Raw genomic sequence first — 17,868 nt, 5'->3', positions numbered from 1 at the left:
AAATAAATATTGCAGTAGCCAAATAATACATACAAAATAAAAAGTGTATCTCTTTGGAAGTAAATAAAAGCTACATGTTTAAACATTCATGTAGGCTGCAGGACCTCTGTCTGTAAGGCTCTTCAACTGTATGAAAGAATATGTTCAGCTCTACATTTCTTTTGGACATGAAAATAGACAATTATTAATCTTTCTATCACGATTATACTGAGCCTCTACGATTAATGAATTGTGATGTTTAAAATCATGGTTACAGTAGGTGGCCAGTGACTTTGTCCATTTTCCTTCCACACCTCCTGCATGGAGCGTGTGACCCGAGATGATGTTGGTTCAAATCCAGCACACAACACCAATGTTTTGATAATGTGGATTGTGGAAGTTAAATGGTGAATTTGTGAATAGGACTCTATATGAACAAACTTGTTATATAAACAAAATGCATCGCATTCTGTTTGTGTGACATGCATGATGCAAAGGTTTTGTGAAACTGCACAAAGTCACTGGCCACCTACTCTAGTAGTCCCATCCCTAATACTGACTGAGTCTGGGCTCGTAGACGCAGCAGAGGCAGTGTCAACTGGCAACACACACACACACACACGCACACGCACATGCGCACGCACACGCACACGCGCACGCACACACACGCACACGCACACACACGCACATACTGTACATATTATGCAAAACCTTTGCAGCAGCATCATGTGGGAGGAGTGCTCTCCTCTCCTCTCACATACCAGTGTAACTGAGCAACGACTTTGACCCTGAGATTTTGGTTCAGTCATAAAGAGCACTTTATGTAAAGTGTTGTATTGTAAACACTTTACGGCACTTGTAATAGGACATGCACGCACGCACGCACGCACGCACGCACGCACGCACGCACGCACGCACACACACACACACACACACACACACACACACACACACACACACACACACACACACACACACACACACACACACACACGCAAACAAATCCTCAGATATTGTTGACTTCGGCTGTGTTTCCAAACTGTGTTGACTTTTCACAAGCCCATGCGGCCAAAGTGCTGTTGAAAGTGGATCACCACAATAATGCCAATTCTGTCTCTCGCCAATTTCTTTCTTCCTCCATATACACTCTCTCTCTCTCTCTCTTTCGTTCTCTCTCTCTCTCCCCCCCCCTCCCCTTGGCTGTGGTGCTTTGATGTTCGCTCGCCCAGGTGAGTTGAATTCCTCAGCCTCATGCTGCTCAGGGTCAGAACCCCATGCATTGTGGATGCGGCGTGCGCTCAGAGGCAGGTCTTTGTAGCCGTTGTATATTAGTCTGTGTGAGTAGCGCTGCATTGCTCTCCATGTTGGGGTGGGGGGGTGAAGGCCCCCAGCCTCTATCGGTACCGCTGCGGTTGCTGTATAGTGGTTCTATAGTCAGTGGTGTAAAGTAACTAAGTACATGTACTCAAGTACTGTACTTCAATTTTGAGGTATTTTTACTTTACTGGAGTATTTACAATTTTCAGTATTTTTACTTCTACTCCACTAGATCTCGGAGGCAAATATTGTGGGTCTACTTTTACTCCACTACAATTATTTGACAACTTTACTTACTAGTTACTTTGTAGATTTTGATTATTATTACAAAACATACATCAACCACTTCAACCCTATATACATTTCGGCCATTTCAAAAATTGCTGATCTACAAGCTCACAATGCGTCGCAAAGCAACACATTTTGATACCAATACTTTTTGTACTTTTACTCAAGTGAATATTGAATTATGGACTTTTACTTGTAACAGAGTGTTTCTATGTTGCAGTATTGATACTTTTACTTAAATAAAAAATGTCACTACCTTTTCCACCACTGGGTTCTTGTTATTATAATTCAGCTGTTGACTTCACTGATGATGCATGATGCAGGGCAGGGCAGGATACGGACAGAATAAGGAGAATATAAAACTGGTTTGTCCCTTGCTACTTCAGTAATGCATACTTACTCCTCTTCGTCCCCTATGGGATATACGGCTTCAATGAGCACTCTCCATTGCATTCTGTCCCTGGCAGCATGTTTGATTTATTGAATTGATTGAATACTTTATTAACCGTTTGCAAAGACAAGCACAGCGGAGTACAGTTCAATACAAGGTTTGTTAAGAGGATTTTAAACCCAAGAATGCACTATAGCTTGTTTCCATTGAGGTCCTTTGTACTCAATTCATCAAAGTTTTTTTTTTTTACCCTGATGTAAATTGTTTTACCAAAAATGTTGCGCCTCTTTCCATGACAGGTTCATCTGTTCCAGCTCTTGTGTCACAGTTCTTTTCCAGGTGGTTTTGGGCCACCCAGGTTTCCTTTTGCCTGGTGGTGTCCATCTTAAGGCGACCTTTGTGATGCGGGTCTTGCTGCGTATTATTTAATGGTAACTAGATTCTACCAAGCCCCGCCCTGCCTGCCTTACGATTGTCTGTTACAAAAACGAGAAAACAAGGAAATAGGAAACGATCAGCACGGCACAACGTTCTGCACGGCGACTTGCTGGCTTTGGCTCGCTCGGCGGTGCCTCTCGTGGCTCAAGTTCGCTAGAGCCACGATAGGCACAGAATCGTAAATCATATTTTTGGGTGAGTGTTTGCCCCAACTGCCACTCAAAGTGGCTACTGGCCAATCACAGCGTGTCTTTTCCGTAACGTGTATTTTCCGGAACTGGTCAGAATCTAGTTCTAGAAATCTAGAATGTCCCAGCCATCTCAGGCGTCTGTGTATAATCTCCTTGGTGATGCTCCCGGCTCCCTGTTTTTTTCATTGTTGGAGATTTTATTGGGCCAAAAGATCTGGCATATTCGTCAGAGGGCATGCTGTGGAACACTTCCATTTTCCTCATGTCAGTAATGCATAACCTCAGAATAATGGAAACCCAACTCGTCGATCATCAACCACCCTCAATAATGACCGGCGTTTTACACTGTCAGAGGTAAATGAGCAGTTAGTCGTAAATGCGTTTTTTAACCTGATCATCCATGAATGAAATCAGTGTCATTGTCACAAGGCACAGCAGGTCATCCTGCTCTCCTCCTACATTAAGATGATGTAAGACACATAGAGAGCCAATGACAGCAGGGCAGGTCAGATGAGGATTCACTTTAACACAAGGTCCTGGGAGAGGACTTCTGAAAACAGCTTCACCAGCATCACCGGCAAGATGAATGGTTCACATGTTGAGTTAGGCCATTAATTAACACTGACCTTGCTAGAGAGAGAGAGAGAGAGAGAGAGAGAGAGAGAGAGAGAGAGAGAGAGAGAGAGAGAGAGCGAGAGCAGACACAGTGTTCGTAGCCTTTATACTCAGGGTCGATTTTTATGCTTCTGACTTATTCTTTAATTTCACCAGACACTGCAGATACACGTGTGCATGTGCATGTGCATGTGCATGTGCATGTGCATGTGCATGTGCATGTGCATGTGCATGTGCATGTGCATGTGCATGTGCATGTGCATGTGCATGTGCATGTGCATGTGCAAACACCCTAGCAGTCATGCATGTGTGTTTGCAGAAGAGTGTGCGTAGGAGTTCTTTAAAAGGTACATTATGAGAGAGGACTAGACTGAGGTGTGATGGGGATGCTACTCTAATGTACAATATGATTCAATGAGTCTGTGTAGGCGCGTGTGTGTGTTTCACTGTAGCTGTTGCCAGACTATATCCACTCAGGAAAAAATGAGTTGCACTGATGCATTGTGTTAGCTTGAAAGTCCTAAGTGTCCACTGGGTGTTAGAGGGAGTGAAGTGAGTGGTGTCTGGTTGTGGGGATTCTAAAGCTCCATGCGGTTCATGGCTGGGTAGCAGCCACTGCTTACTTAGTCAGTGAGCCTTAGTACAGCATGGGCCCAGTTCACAGAGAACATGAAAGTATGGACAGAAATATCAAAGTTAAAGTCTCACAGGAATGGCTGGGTATCTCCCCTTTTTCCCTCTCCTCTGGTGAAAACACACTTGATGGAAAATGTCTCTGGAAGGCTCCTTTAACAGGTATATAGTGAGGTCCTCAGACACGTGGGAGAATCCCTGTCCGCCTCGTCAACCTGTGGGCGCCTCCAGGCGCGTCGTGCAGTGCTACTCACCAAACACACGTGGTGAAACAACAGTTCTGAATCCATCCATTCGTGGGTCTAAACCAGACTGTAAAAAGGAATGGACAAAGTGACGCCATTGGTTTCTACAGACCCGTTTTGAAGCACATTTTTCAGCTATTTCAAATCCGCCATCTTTCTATATCCGGTCCGAAATGCTACTGGAAACGACTGCTATTGGGTCTTCACTCGGTAGAACCAGTAGCAACCCTAGAAACAAACCCTACTTTATCATTCATTTTATAATTAATGGGACCATAATTTACTAAGCGCATATCATGATGATTTAAAAAAAGACTTTAAACTAGCGATTGAAAACTGTGTTTATGAAAATGCAATAAAATCAAAGTGTACATTTTGCCCAAAACCTCATTGATTTGTATTGATTGAGATTATAACGTATTGCGACTGGTAGAAGGTGAAATAGTGACATCTGCTGGGCCATTAATAGAAACAGCAGGCTGAAAGAGAACCCGGAAGTGAGTTTAAATTCCAGCTTCAATTCCTTGCCGCCTGGTCTAAACCTGCTGATCTCTTGTAGTTCTGGACTTTCTTGTCCTGCGTTTGTCCCCACACACACACACACACACACCCTTTCCTTCTCTGTCCTCTCCTCTCTTGTACAGTATGTACCTCGTCTTCTCCATCGTCTTGGTAGTGTCTCAGGGTTATTCCTACTGCATCTTGCTGTTGTGGTCTTGTTATAGGAGGGCACATAGGTCAAAGACTGATAGATCCTTTCCCACCCATCCAGTTAACCCTTCTATTTCCTCTAACCCCCCTCCGACTGTATCCTCTCTCTCTCTCTCTCTCTCTCTCTCTTCCTCTCCATTCATCCCTTCGTTCCCTTCATCCTGCCCGGCAGTAGAAAGTACTTGTCCGCTCTGCGAGGGCGCGTCATCAATCCCATGATTCATTGTGTGTTGCCACTGTAATGGTAGCGGCTTTGATTGAACCGAGGGGCAGCGTGCATCTGCGCGTGTGCGCATGGGGGGAGGGGTGTGTGTGTGTGTGCGTGTGTGCGCGCGTGTGTGTGTGTGTGTGTGTGTGTGTGTGTGTGTGTGTGTGTGTGTGTGTGTGTGTGTGTGTGTGTGTGTGTGTGTGTGTGTGTGTGTGTGTGTGGTGGAAAAAGTACTCAAATTGTAGATCGGCTATTTTTAAATAGTCTAGGTATAAAATTGGATTAAAGTGGTTAATGTATTTTTTTACATCTGCAAGGTAAATAGTAACTCAAGTTTTCAAATAATTGTAGTGGAGTAAAAGTACAATATTTGCCTCTGAAATGTAGTGGAGTAAAAGTATAGACAATTGGAAATACTCCAGTAAAGCAAAAGTACCTCAAAATTGTACTTAAGTACAGTAAATGTACTTAGTTACTTTACACCACTGGGGTGTGTGTGTGTGTGTGTGTGTGTGTGTGTGTGTGTGTGTGTGTGTGTGTGTGTGTGTGTGTGTGTGTGTGTGTGTGTGTGTGTGTGTGTGTGTGTGTGTGTGTGTGTGTGTGCACTTCTGAATGGTTTGTTTTTCTACTTTTTAAAAGCACCCTGTTCCTCGGCCCTCCACCCCCATCTCTCCCTTTTATCCTTTTATCTCTCCATTTCCGTCTAACAAATTGAGAAGACACCCACATGGAAGGCTGGATAGGTTGACCTCATCTCCTCTCTCATTCTCTCTCTCTCTCTCCGTTTTACTCCTGGTCAACTACGGGTGAAAGTTGCTTTGTCAAATTTGTACTTGAGGTGAGGTGTAGTATTCAAAAGTACAAATTCAAAATGTAATTTCCTATTTTTCAAATCGATGCATTGCTTCATTGAAAGCAATGCATCGCATTGCACGATGCATTGTACCAATGTGAAAAGAAAACAAATTTTAAATGTATCAATAAAAATATCAATAACAGTGATATAGCAGAGCGACAAGCTCAGAACACGTCACATTAAAGGTAGGGTAAGTGATTTTCTTTGGTTAAAATAAGTGTTAAATAGCTCTATATTCTGATAGTACTCATTGCTATAGAGTGTTTGTTCAGTAAAAGGAGTCTCCTTGTCTCTCCAGCTCTTTATAAAACAGAAAATGCATTTTGGTTTCAGTTTCAGTTTCATTTCCAATTTTATCCAATCAGGATAGAGAACTCAATCAAGATATAGATTAAACAAGTGAAATTGGAAGTGATGATACTAAGAAATGAGCAGGCAAAATTGGAACTGGAACACTATAATAATAATAATGAAGCTTAAAAATGGGTACTTTCTCCTGATTGGCTGAGATTTTGACACCTACCGGAAAATGTATTTTCTGTTTATTAAAGAGCTGGAGAGACGGGGAGACTCCTACTTTGTTACTGAACAAACACTCTATAGCAATGATTACTATCAGAATGTAACCTTTTAACAAAATACTTTTTGTTTTAACCCAAACATATCACTTACCCTACCTTTAAGTTCCCAGCAGTATCAAATTGAAAAATTACTTTTCAACGTTTTAAAGACAAAATACCAAGACATTTTCTTTACATGTACACATTTCTAATAACGCTATATTTTCATTAATATCTTAGGGTTTTGGCAATTATTTGGGGGCCCACTTGCGATACCCTCACGACCCACCAGTGGTCCTTTGCCCACAGGTTGAGAATCACTGGTTTATGTCAGTGTTGATTTCGTCGACTAAAAGTATGACGAAAAATGTTCGTCGACTACCTTTTTTCACTTACGAAAACTAAATAAAACTAAATAAAAACTAGGCTATGATAACTAAAACTAAAAATAAATATTTTTGTTGACAATTTCGTCAACAATTAAAAGCTAGAACTAAAAGACAATCTTATGTTTGGTTGAACTCGGGTGTTGCGCTCTGAAAATAGTTGATCTACAAGAGTTTGTAGATCGGCTATTTTCAGCATGCAACCAAGTGTAAAATCAGCCATTACGACGCCATCAAGGCACCGTCAAAATACATTTTAGTCGACTAAATCAACTGTAGATTTAGTCGACTAAAACTAGACAAAATCTAAAACATTTCAGGTGACTAAAATATGACTAATGACGAATTTTTATTCAAAAGACTATGACTAAAACTAAATGAAAATTTGCTGTCAAAATCAACACTGGTTTATGTTGATGTCTGGAGTGTAGAACTGGTCAGTAATAGTGCATAAGCCGTTCCAGAGACTTCTTGTATGTGTTGGCAGACACAGTGTGCAGGCCTATCTAGTTTCTCTCTACCTGGCCATTAGTGATGAGGTCATCAGAGTCAGCTTGCCAGCTGATTGGACAGATAAGGATTTGACCCCGGGTTCATCCTGCTGAGTGATGTCATCATCTCATCACCCTATTGATCGCTGGGGGCTCGACCTGACCAATCACTGCCTTTAAAACTACCTGTTAAAGTCTGGAAGGTCATGCGGCATCCACGCACACGCACACACACACACACACACACACACACACACACACACACACGCACACGCACACGCACACGCACACGCACACGCACACGCACACGCACAGCCAGTATGGTGTTACCAAGGTGTTTAGGCCAGTCGATAGGTAATCAGCTTGGCGAGGGTGTAACAATAGTAATTCTGTTCTACCCGCTGCTCTGCCTTCTGGGAGAATTAGAGAGCAGCCGTCAGACATAGCAGCAAATTGGAAAAACCTGACATGCACATACATGCACGCACGCACGCACGCACGCACGCACGCACGCACGCACGCACGCACGCACGCACTCACGCACTCACACACTCACACACGCATGCACGCAGCATCATCCCAAGCATGCATCCCAAGCTCAAACTGTTTCATTCAAATACAATGTGTGTCATTGGCGAGAGGAGAGGACTCAGTGGTAATCACATTATCACTTAAATGAGAGAAATGCAGAGAAAAGGAGCACACACACACACACACACACACACACACACACACACACACACACACACACACACACACACACACACACACACACACACACGCATATACTATATATATAGACAAATATTAGCAATTTTGTTGTAAGATACGTATTTAATCTTCTTTGTTTATAACAAGGTGAGCTGAGCACCCATTTTGCCCGGTGCGAGGTTAACAGCACCAACCAGCAAGAGACAGCCCTATACCTGAGGAGGCTGACATGCTCAGAGCATTCAAACGGGTGAACATCCATTATGCTGCATTTACACTATCTAGCAGCTACAAAGCTACAGTCTACCAGTGGAAACCAACTGGCTTCAACTTCACACTAGTAGCTACAAAAGCTACTAAACCAGCTTTTTAACCATTTTCACTCAGCTTCTCTTTCCATACAATTTCTGCTTGCAATGGCTCACAGACTTACGTTACCATCAGGCTGTTGAACGAGCGTTGAGCCCTGTCACCATGTCAGCCTTGGCGACATAGGCTGTCATACAGGCATTATCACTTTATGTATACAGTACAGTATGACTATGAATGCACCGGGGATGTGTGCACTCACTCAAAAGCATTTGCAGACTTTGGGTTATACACAGTAGTAGCCTATGCTTAGTTAAACTTTGGGAGACCAAGTTTGTTGCGGTCTTGCATGTTAATAATGGCATTGATTGAGCACAGCTGGTGAGACAGAGAGTCTGGGGCTTGGGGAGAGAGTTTTTTAGAGATCAGCTTGGGATGCATGGGCACATTATCAAATGACAAAAGACAGAGACCTATTTTAATTATCCACTAATCATGCTTTTAATTAGCTGCCGCACAAATCCATCACTACACACGCACACGCACACATGCACACACACACACACACACACAGTGATGGCAGCTCAGACCCTGTTCTTGTCATTCACAGAGAGAAGTTTCTCCACTTGAAAATAGTTGAAAGAATGTACTTTCTGACATTTGGTGAGATCGCACATAAAGCACAGGAATGTCCCGTTGTATCAATGACTGAGTAAACAATCTACACGCAATGCAATTAGACGTAACCGTAACGACAGACCCCGTGGCCGTGCATGCCAAAGCGTGCACACGTATGGCTGCACATGCGCGGTAACGGCAAAAACTGCGACCGTAGAGATACAGAGTTTACAAAGAACGCTAATAAGCAGCTTGAATTTGGGAAAAGTAAAACATGTCGTTCCTGAGTGTTTGCACATGGTAATGCTTGTATGCCCGTGTGCAAGTTCAGATCAATTGCTCAACCCACTGAGGAGAAAAACGTGTTCAAACAGACAGACAGAGATTCCAAGAATTATATGTAGGATGATGCTGCAATGGCACTATCACTTATGTCCCCCAGGGATCTATACTTGGCCCCCTCCTTTTCTCCCTGGACACTAAATCTCTTGGCTCTGTCATCTCTGTTCATCTCAGGTGGAAGAGCGCATCGCTACATGTCTGGCTGACATCTCACAGTGGATGTCTTCTCACCACCTCAAGCTGACCCCATACCAGACCAAGCTTCTCTTCTTCCCAGGTAAGTCCTGCACGATTCAGGTTCTCACTATTTCCAAAGTGGCTTCGGTTGCAACGACCAAGAGTCTTTGTGTTGTCCTGGACAGTCAGCTCATTTGAAGGAGTAGACCCTTCCTCACCCAGGAGTCTGCCCAGATCATTATCCAGGCCTCAGTCATATCAAAACTTGTACTGTAACTCCCTCCTTACTGGCCTCCAGACATGTGCACATAAACCCCTCCAAATGATCCAGAATGCCGCAGCTCGCTTGGTCTTCAACCAGCCAAAAGTTTCACCAGTCTCCCCACTTCTCCGCTCCCTCCATTGGCTCCCAAGTTGCTGCCCGCACTGAGTACAATTATATGTTGATATCTGATGCTAAGTGATGTCTCTTACTGCACTAGAGACTGATATTCTGTCTCATTTGTATTTCTTTTGAGCAGAAAAAACAAGGGGCACCTTATGTATATTTGATATTGCTGTCCTTATGTAAGTTCTTTCCCCCTTAAAGTCTTCTCTATTCTTATGTCTATGTTTTGTAGCTGCAAAACATGGGTCCTCTCGCAAAACTTTGGATGCTAGCCGTACCCAATCGGAATGGAATATGAAGAGATGAGAGAGAGAGAGAGAGAGAGAGAGAGAGAGAGAGAGAGAGAGAGAGAGAGAGAGAGAGAGAGAGAGAGAGAGAGAGAGAGAGGGCTTTGCGGAAAGCTAACTATCTCCTATAGCAGGGAGTAGATAATCAATCCTTCATAGTTCCTTGGGGAGGGATAAATGAAACGAGTGCAGGGAAAGATAAAGAGTAGGCGCTGAGTATACTTCGTAATAAACTCTTCCATCCGCTGCATGGGGAAGTTCTACCTCTGATCCGCAGCACTGTGTACTCAGCTGAACCCAGCTGTGCACGGGAGGCTGTGGGCTGATGAGCCCAGCTGGGCTCTGCCTCGTAGCCAGGGAGAAGTGCAGGGCACGCCCAGAGGATGTACAACACTTATTTTTCCTTTGTGGGAAGCTCCTAAGGACACTCACTTTTCCTTAGTGGATTGTGGGTGAAATTTGTGATGGAGAGATGAGCAGTGTCTTCTGCTCACCGTCTATTTGTCACAGATACTGATAGCACCCTCGCTCTCACCCATGATGCTCATATCCCTCCTTATGAATATGCTGTATATACACAATATGTTATAATATTCATTATTTAACAGCCAGAGTTAAAACATCGTCTGTAGCTGCCCCTGCCAGCGATTTCGAGCGTTTTTTACTAACCTTTGCAAAATCATAGAATATTATTCTTCACAATGATCCACCTGGCGATCGCCTCAAAAGACGTAGGGGGGTCTTGGAGAATCGGCGTGAAATAAAGCGTGCCGTCACGATAAGCTGTTCCATAGTTATGGGCAGTTGAATGCGGCTTGTTTTCGCCAAAACGCAACAGAAAGCAGAGAAAACATCATCTTTTATAAATCCTATAATACTAAACAAAACCAGCTTAATTTTGGTGTGATTTCTGGGTGTACTCTTCTTGGGTGATCCTGGGATCATTCACAGACTGCGGAAGAGCGCCCCTCTATCGTAAACCACTGAAAACACCACATGAGGAGAAATCTCGTCATTGGTTGTCAATGTTTTAAGGACACTCACTTTTCCTCAGCGGATTGTGGGTGAAATTTGTGATGGAGAGATGAGCAGTGTCTTCTGCTGACCGTCTATTTGTCACAGATCCCGATAGAACCCTCGCTCTCACCCATGACGCTCATGTCCTTCCTTATGAATATACTGTATATACATATATAATATGTTATAATATTAATTATAGGAAATAGCGATCAGCTAATTGGTGAAAGTGTAATGTTCTCCTGTCCTTAGTATCCTCACATCTCTCTATATAGACAAACCCACATGCAGTTGTGTAAAGTAACTAAGTGCATTTACTCAAGTACTGTACATAAGTACAATTTTGAGGTACTTTGACTTTGCCGGAGTATTTCCAATTTTCAATACTTTTACTTCTACTCCACTACATCTCAGAGGCAAATATTGTACTTTTACTCCACTACAATTATTTGAAAACTTTAGTTACTGGTTACTTTTGTAGATATAAATGATTACATTATAAAACATACACTATTTTCAAACATTTTAGTACTTTTACTTTTGGTACTTTAAGAATTCCACAACAGAGTACTTCTACATCACAACTTCTACATCACAACGCGCTCACACGCGTTGTGAGCTTGCCTTGTAGATCTGTTTGTAGATCTGCTATTTTCAGAGCTCAACCAAACTAAAAAGACTTTTTTTTAGTTCTACATGATCTCTTCTCCACTAGTCCCTCCCTAACATTTTAGTCTAGTTTTTATTTGTTGACGAAATTGTCAACATATTTAGTCTTAGTTTTAGTCATCGTAGCTTAGTGTTTATTTCGTTTTTATTTCGTTTTCGTCATAGTTTTAGTTGACGAAATCAACACTACCACCCAGCAGAAGACAAATACAAAAGAGAGAACAGCATCTGAAGAAAAAGAGGGCAACGCCGCACAGAGCCTGGTCCTTGTAGAAGAAAGGACAGGGGGGTTTATCACAGAGCTTCTAGCTAACTCTAGAGAAAGGATGGCCTTAGGCGAGCTGTTCAGAAAGCAGCCTTCATGACACATAATGTGGGGATATATCTTCCTCTGTAGACTGGTACACTGCAAGTACACAACCCTCATTATGAATAACCTGCTCTAGAGATTAGTCCCTGCTATAGTTGACATGACAGACAAATGGCAGGGGAGTCTCTTGTGTGTGTGTGTTTGTGTGTGTGTGTGTGTGTGTGTGGGGGGGAGGTTAATACGCGCCCGGTGTAACGACAGGGAAATTGCTTTATGCCTCTGAGCCCTCAGGCTAGAACATCACAGTTATGATGAACAAGGGTTTTACAAAGCCTTCAGTTAAGAGGCTGCCACACACGTGCAAAGACACACACACACACACACACACACACACACACACACACACACACACACACACACACACACACACACACACACACACACACACACACACACACACACACACACACACACACGAGCACACACATGGGCCTTTTCATGCGTTAAATGGTACACTGCTTTCTCCTATGTGCGTCTGGCTTGTGTTTCCGTGTTTGTGAATGTATATACTGTACAAGTACTGTACAAGTAAGACGCGCGAACGCGGTAAGCGAACGCAAAAAAAGAAAAAAAAGAATGAAAAAAAATATTGAAAAAAAAGTAACCAATAATTTTTATTTTTTTTTTAAATCTGCGTTAAAAGGAGCATCTTAGAAAAATACAAATTCACAAAAAAAAAACTTGGAATGTTTTTGAACAATTCAACAAAGTGTTTGAAGTGCCTGTTTCACCCACTTCCGGGGGGCGGAGCCAAAATCCGAGCCCGATGTATTTGTTCGTAGACCCCCACTTAGGGGGGGTAGAAAAAGTTTGGGAGCGATTCGGGCACTTTTCATTTAACATGGGGTTTCAATGGGGAGTTTTTAGGAGCCTTCTCCGGGGCGTGGCTTCCGGGGGAAGGGGCGGGCTTAAACGCAACCTTGACAGGTGTGTTCAGTTTTCAAAGACCTTTCATTTGATGTATGGTACGTCTAAATTGGACATTTACTTATCTCAGAGGAGCTGCACACAGGCAGTGCACACAGAGAGACAGACAGAGAGACAGAGACACAACCCAAGCAGGGTTACATAGTAAGCTCCACTTGGTCGGAGGCGCGGCTTCGCCGCGCCTCCTCCCGCGTTCGCAATAATGTGTGTGTTTGTGGGGGTATACCATGTATATTTCTGGAATGCGTGTGTATGTATGTGTGTGTGTGTGTGTGTGTGACAGTGATGGGCAGAATTAAGTGTCAAGAGAGCAGATTGTCTCATCTCTCATCATGGCGCGGTCGAGGGGTCGTACTGGAGGGGAGGGGCGGTTGGTCTGTGTCTTTGCTGATATAAAACCCTGTCAGCTGTAGACAGGATCTGTCACTGTGTGTGTGTGTGTGTGTGTGTGTGTGTGTGTGTGTGTGTGTGTGTGTGTGTGTGTGTGTGTGTGTGTGTGTGTGTGTGTGTGTGTGTGAGGGTTAAACGCTGTGATACGAGTCTGCAGCTGACAGATCGTCAGACCCGTGAGGACATGATTGAAGGCAGTGCTAAAGGTCAAAGTCAAGACCAAGAACGACGACTCTGTTTAGTGATGGGATCTGAGATTAGACTGTTAACACATTCATTGCCAGGTATTAATTAATTCATTCATTCACCACTGCCAGAGGTTCTACCTTATTTTGACGATCTACAGAACACGGATGTAAACAAACAATGTCTCGGTGGAAACATCGGACATTGTAACCGCGATCGTCCGTTCTGTAGTTATAAGCAATTGAATATAGCTTGTTTTCACCAAAAACGCAATCTGGGAAAAGAAATCCGAGATAAATGTATTTTTATAAATCTGATAACATTGTAGTGGACGGGGTGAAAATGTTTTAGATAACGTCATTTCCGGGTGTATGCTTCTCTCGAAGTCAAGGCATCATTCATAGGTTGGCAAAGAGCGCCCTCTAGCGTAATCACTAATATACACCAGATGGGGGCGCCCGCTGGCCTAGCGGTCCAGGTGCATACCACATGCTGGTAATCCAGATTTACAGCGTGTCACGGGTTTGACTCCCGATCCCGGCGGCCTTTGCTGTGTGTTGCCCCTCCCCCTCCGTCTCTCTCCTCGTTTCCTGTCAGCCTGCTTTCCTCTCAAATAAAGGCAGAAAAAGCCAAATAAAATAATAAAAAAAAAAAAACAACAACAACCAGATGACGTAATATTACGTCATTGGCAGTGGAGCGTGGGATTAGAGATGACATAATGTTCATGGCAGTCAATGTGTTAAGCTGCACCATAGGCGCATGCTCTCTCTCTCACACACACTTTTTTAGACCGAGAGAGACACACACACACACACACACACACACACACACACACACACACACACACACACATGCACATACACACACGCACATTTTAGGGATCAATGGAAGGGACAGTGGTGTATTTCGCTGTAACCATAACTGATGTCCAATTAGACTGCACACCTCACACAGCAACTTTCACCACAAAGTTTGGAATTTTGTTTTGTTTGCGCTTGTATCTGTAGGTGACAATGTGAAACGCTAGGTATACTCTTAGTTGCTTGTTTTAGAAGATGCACTTAATACGTCTGGTGATTAGTAGTTTTGTTCCCTAACTATGTTGAATGCACTTATTGTAAGTGCTTTGGATAGAAGCGTCTGCTAAATGACTGTAATGTAATGTGACTAACCGATAGAAAAAAAGTTTTTTTGGGGGTGAACTATCCCTTTAAGTTGGACAACAACAGATGTCCTTCTCCTTAATGCTGCTGTGACCAGATGAGTGGTACCAGCTTCTGTCTCTCTAGGTCTCACAGACCAAGTGAGAGAAATTAAAAATAATAATAACTTTATTTATATAGCACTTCTTCAGGCACGCACGCACGCACGGCGCACGCACGCATACTTCAGAGTCTGCACCGCGGGCCTGGAAACCATTCCAACCAACCATTCTGTGAGGGCCTCCTCTATTGATAAATTGCCACTAGCATTTCTGAGAGACTCCCAAACACTTGCCAACCGAAGATGGCTTTCTGAGATCATGAAACTGAAATCGGTGAATTCTAAATTTTCATGGCGGATTCCAACCAACTTAGCCTATACAGTGTGTCTATCTGTGAGCTAAAGGTATCGGTGTATTGAAAGAGGAGGCTTTTGTGGCTGTACGTGCACACATGTGGGCAAGTATGAGAGAGATAGACAAACATGACATTATGAAGTTATTGGAAAATGAAAGAAAAGTATTTTCACACATCTGCCTGTCTCAACTCATTCACTGCCAAACTGTGTTTGCCCACTGCCAGCAATTTTCAACAGGTCACAAAAAAAATAAATCATTATGATCGCATGTTCGATCGTTTGTAAACATACAGGGTACGTGTGTGTGTTGCCCAGACAACAAACATTCCAACCGGCTCGGCCCCTTCTCATGCAGCCCCAGGTGAATACACCATTTCTCGCCAAAGATGCATGCTTCTCTTACTTTTTCAGCTGGCCACAGAAAATGTACATCCCTAAAGGTCCTTACACACCGGGGCGATTTTTTCGTGCGAATAATACGCTTTTTTTAAAAACCTTATAAAGTCAATGCAAGCGTACATGGCGCGAAAAAGCGGAAAAGCGAAGCGAAAAAGCGTCTTTTAATTATTCGGAACGAGTCCGAATTTTGCGTATATTCGCACATTCGCCGGTGTGTAAGGACCTTTATGATCGCGTGTCCGACTGTTTGTAAACACACATGGTACGTGTGTGTCGCCCAGAGAAAAAATATTCCATCCGCGACATCCCCTTCTCCCGTAGCATCAGTTTCAAAACAGCTGCGCCTCGCGTAACACGGCAAAACAAAAGGCAACTCGAGAAAGAGCCGTTTGAATGAAAGAGTTAAAGAGGAAGCGGACGGAAACGGAAATCTTGGATTGGCGTTATTTCCGTATCCGGGTGAGTTACAGTGAAAGTGGTCACTGTGGGTGATAAAGAACAGTGCAATCCTTTATAAAATCAAAAAAAAAAAAAAAGTATTACGTCCGTGGCAGAATTGGTCATTGGAAATAATTACGTTAATTACGTCCTTGGCAGTGAATGAGTTAATATGTCTTAATGTCTTAATATAAAACATAATATTTGCATACGAACTCATTGCACACAGACATGTACACGTGCACAGACACACACAGGCAGACAAAGACACACGCACACACACGCACACACACACATGCACACACACAGAGACAAACAATGTGGGCAAGTATGAGAGTGATAGACAAACTTGACATATGAAGTTATTGGAAAATGAAAGAAAAGTAATTTCACACATCTGCCTGTCTTAATATGGCTCAATGTCTTAATATAAAACTGAATATGCACACATGTTCACATACTGTACGAACACATCTGCAATGCGTGTGTAAACACGTAGACATATACACGTGCACAGACACACACAGGCAGACAAAGATACACACACACGCACACGCACGCGCACACACACACACACACACACACACACACACACACACACACACACACACACACACACACACACTCACTGGTGTGTGCCTCTCTTAGCCTGTCTGTTATGTTTCCATCTTGCTGCTGAGAGAAATTCATGCAAACGTTTCAAATGTTGCAGAATTTTTTTTTAAAGGTGCATATCCATTAGCCAGACTAAAGCAAGTCCTGAATGCCCTGAATATACCCAAACAGGAAAGCCATTGTGGGATTGAGTTCATTAGGATATCCCCATTAGCTGATGATGCATAACAGCTAATCAGCTAACCGGGGTCCAGGATGATTAGCTGGAGAAAAATAACACAGCTGAATGTCCTTACTTGCACCCACACGCCTTCATACTACTTTCACCACAGATCTTGGGGCATCGAGAAACTTTGACCAACATGTGGCTTCACTGAAATGTCCTTGTGTGGTCAGTGGTTTCTCTACATGTGTAGAGAAACCCAGGCCTGCTTCCTCAGAAAGAAAGCCTGGGGAATTGAGGCTGGGTCACTGACAGTCATTGTTGCCAGATGGGAAATTTTCGTACCGGAGGCTTAAAATGATCGTAGTTGAAAGAAAACTATACACAGCCAAAAAAGATAAATCACAGGTGTAAATATATAATTTCACCCATATTTATACAAGAAACAACCTTGCTTGAGACTCCTACGAGATAACAACGCATCACATATGCTGCGTGGAAGCAGGCAACTTCCTGGACCTCACACAAATAAAAGCCTGAAACTGGACTAGAAAAATGCGACTGGTGTTTACAATGCCTCCACGTACAGATCTAGGGTCAGATTTACTGGTTCAATGACTTATTTTGAAAAGCCAAACCGGAATTTTGTAAATTCACAATTTATTTTTGAATATGGTGAAATGATCGTACATTTGGGCATTTTTTTAATTATTGATCGCATAGTGGGTAAAATTCTAGCACAAATAAAATACTTATTGTACATCTGGCAACACTGCTGACAGTATCTGCAGGGCTTTGGCCGAGCCGTTCCAAAAAGGAGGAGGGATTTCCCATCAATATTGTCTGCATAAAACATTACCACTCATGGCAACTTCAGCAAGTAGTGTTATGCCAACAAAAGCTTGCCAGGCCCAGGTCGCACTTCTGTTCTTAATCTTGCCGTGCATGGTTAAATAAAGGGAAAATATTTAAAAAAAATTGTAGCAGCAT

This window comes from Gymnoscopelus braueri, assembly GCF_963280865.1.
Source record: "Gymnoscopelus braueri genome assembly, chromosome: 2".
Taxonomy (NCBI): domain Eukaryota; kingdom Metazoa; phylum Chordata; class Actinopteri; order Myctophiformes; family Myctophidae; genus Gymnoscopelus; species Gymnoscopelus braueri.
Note: the sequence above shows the minus strand (reverse complement) of the source record.